This window comes from Gopherus flavomarginatus, chromosome 2 (genome assembly GCF_025201925.1).
Source record: "Gopherus flavomarginatus isolate rGopFla2 chromosome 2, rGopFla2.mat.asm, whole genome shotgun sequence".
NCBI classification, from domain to species: domain Eukaryota; kingdom Metazoa; phylum Chordata; order Testudines; family Testudinidae; genus Gopherus; species Gopherus flavomarginatus.
In genome coordinates this window covers 228,185,016-228,188,757 of record NC_066618.1, presented here as the reverse complement: position 1 = coordinate 228,188,757, position 3,742 = coordinate 228,185,016, and positions in this window count along the sequence as shown.

Sequence of the window (3,742 nt, the reverse complement as noted above, 5' to 3'; positions counted from 1 at the left end):
CAATCTATGTTCACTCTTCATGATCCAGTCACTTGGAGAAAGTTTACCACGTTTGTTTTATTCTTTGAATTTGATATCATATTTAAGCATTGTTTTGGTAACGGTGTTAACACAGTGAGGTTCTGAACTTCTTGCATTTGAACATTCCCCCTGCAAGCTCTCTTACCAGACTTGATTGATTCTTTATTTGCATAATTGTCACTAACAACAGCAGTGTATTGACATTTTAGTCTAAGGATAGTATTCAACTGTTGCTCAGACAACTCCCCGGTATTAGTGCATACTATTTGCAGAAGCATCATGAAGTCAGTAATGATTAATGCTGGCTCAGTGATGCTGGTAACATTGACAGATTTTTTTGACAGCCCATTGACAGATTTTTTTCTCCAGCCAAGACAATGTGTTGCTCTTTTTGGTCTTTCATTGAGATCCATCCAAGTTAAAGAGGGAAAGATGGACAGATGCCAGCTCATACTTCATCAAACCCTGGATATCAACATCTCTGGACTGGGCAATACCTATCAGCTTGCTGAATACACATGGCTTATTACTTGTGAAGAATCAATAATTATTACTTGTGGAGTCTGCTGTTGCTTTTGTTTTGTTGAGATTACCAAATGATTTGAGATTATGCCTTTTTATGGGATCAAAGAAGTCTACCTCACCTCTTTGCAGTCTACTGTTACAAACTGCTTCATTTTTTGTGTACCATCCTCTCATATCACACACAAAAACTCCGCAGTTTTAGGGGGGCCATAGTAGACATTGCAATGTTCACAAATAGCTGTCTGTTGGCTGGATTTGTCCCAGGTTCCATGCTAAAAGGATCTGTCATTCTTTCAGTCATAAATTGTATAATATCTTGGACAGCAGTTTCATCTGCAGCCATGTGTTTTGTAGTGGCTTCTTTGTGGAGAGTTGCTGAAGGCTGCATTCCACATGTTTGTTTTCTCATAGCTGTGCAGTCAGTTGGTCAGAGCCTTATCTTTTGCGAAAAGATGCTGATACTTCCCACAGTCCCTGGTGAAAATTTGCTTGTTGGCCATGTCATGCCATACATCACTGAAAGGTCTGGCAATCTAGCATACTGCTCCCTGACTATCATCGAGGGCATGATATATAACTGGCTTCTTCTCCAGAAGTTTGGCTTCTGCTATGTTTATACAACCCCATCAAGCATAATTCACATGACCACACTGAAAGTCAAGAGGAATCACCTCTACAAATGTCTCAAGTTCCACAGATTTGTTATCATCTCTCTTTTCTGCTACATAATCCATCAGTAGTTGGGAGAAATCTGTCACATAGTTTTCCCAGAACAGAAATGTATCTGAACAGATTTTGCCTTGGGTAACGTAAGGGTCCATGAGCTGTTGGTGTGACTGGGGGCTGTTCATGACATCTGCCAGAGCATTTTAAACATCGAAAATATTTTATAACTAGGGGTAAATATCTTATTATCTGCATAACTTCATAAAAATAGCAGACAAAATCTTTTCTCATATCAGTGCATTCTACAAATGATGACACGGATAATCTGCAAACTCACACTGTCACATGATTACAGACTTTTGCTTTAACCGAAGACAAAAAAGTAGAGGTAGATGCATAGAATATATCATCTGCAGCTAAATAGTTCCCAAACCTGTACTATTTCGAGTACATCATTGCATTATCAATTGTATTTAGTAGCTTTCTGCCAGCTTTGGTCAAAATGAAACTCTTTATACAAGTTGTGGCCCTTTTTTGTCATTTTCTGATTTTTTTTCAGATCCAATGCCCAGTAACATTTAAGCATTACACAATGTAGAAAAACTGCACCACATCCAGCATCTACACATACACTTGTGGTGACCACCAATTATGTGCGTAATGTGGTAGCAATGACATTTTTCTAACTCATGGGTTACACTAACTCAGTAATAGGACCCCTTCTTAATGCTGGCTGGTAACCAAAATATTTTTTTTATTTAAAAAAAGAGAAAATACTCAGAGGCTGTTGTCACTCAACATCAAAGTTTGTGGAGTTCAGACTTCTATGTGCTTCCCTAATGTAATGGAAGTCTTACAAACATGAGTAAGGCTCTTAACCACTATGGTAATACAAAAATAAATACTAATAATAATCCTGTATCTCCCAATAGGTTTCTTTGCCCCAGCATGTTGAGTGAGAGGACACCTGAGCCTGTTCTTTCTCACTCTAGCAACTTCAGGAAGGTTCTTCCCCAATTTCTCTCCTGAGGGTTACTAGATGACAACTCCCAATCCTGCACAGACATCTTTTTAATTCTTATCCCCCACCACACACACAACCAGCCTTTAAGATCCTGAAAGGTTGTGGCGAGATCAATCATTCTCACCTGAGACAAGTTTGTTAAAGCCTGAACTGGTGGCAGCTTGTGGTATCTAAATCCTTGGTTTACAATTGGGCTGGAAAACTCACAAGAACAGGATTTCTTGTGAAACTTCCAGTACTTCTCAATTTCAGTCAAGTTAGAGATAGTGACAAGTCTGCATTTTTCGCTATCCTGATACTTCCATGGTGTGTGCAAACAAAGGTAAGGGGAAAGTTAAATGAACTCTTTGAACTCTCAGAGAAGCTCAGGCTACTTCCCATTTTCCCATCACTAGCACAAACAATGGAAATCTGCACATTCGCAGGCTGTAGTAGGGGGGATGGCCTCCCTCTCAGATGGACAAAGGGACAGCTGCAAACACCCCCTGGTGGGCAGAGCTGGGACACCCATGCCTGCCCCGCCGGAAGCAGAGAGTGGGACAGGAACTGGTAGTATAAAAGGCAGGCCCTCCAGCTCAATTGGAGAGGAGCTGCCAGAGGAGAGGGACATCTCTCACAAGCTGCTGGAGTGCAGAGCTGACAGCAACCACTACAGTGCCTGAGATCTGGAAGGACTGCCAGAACTGCCAGTCATGGAAGACACTGAGGAATTGCTGGGGCTGCTGTTATCCATTTATCTCTGTGAGACCGACAATGACCCAGGTACCCCCTCTCAAACAGGAATGTAGGAAGTAGCCCAGGGAAGTAAAATATAGTTTGGTTGTGTTGCTGACTGACAGCTGGCCAGTGTGTTGCAGCTGCATTTCCCTGCTGACCAGTTGCAGACCACTCCACCACTGTTAGGGCCCTGGGTTGGGATGAGGTGGAGTCGGGTGGGCCCATGTCCTCCTACCTTTGCCACCCCACCCCTGGGGTGGCAGCCTCCCCAACATAGGCCAAGAGGCCTATGTTTGTTGTTGGTCTGCCAGAACCATGACCCCTGACTGTTTCCTGCCCCACCTTGTTTGAGACCTGGGCTCAGACTCATTATTACTCTGGTCTGAATACAGACCAGAGCCTCATGACTTTGCTGCCCTGTGCTGCTGAGGGCTTGAGCTAATAGACTTGTTATTGCTGTCTCCTGACTACAGGGCAGAGCCTCCTGACTGTGCTACCCTGCTGAGTGGCAGAGACCCTGGTGTTAATTCCCCCCTAAACTGTGCCCTTCCAGAGGACTTGTAGTGAGGGGGCATGGCCTCTGTCCCAGACAGACAGAAGGACAACTGTGACCACCTTACAAAGACTCATTGTGTTCCCAGGTGAGCAAAACAAACTTTGAGCTGAGCTCTTTCTGACTACCACAAAGTTTGCCAAGTGCTTTAAACAGAAATAGGCCAAGACACATTCACTGCTCCAAGGTTGTTGCAGTCTAAGGCTACACCACAGACTTCTGATGCATAGCTATAT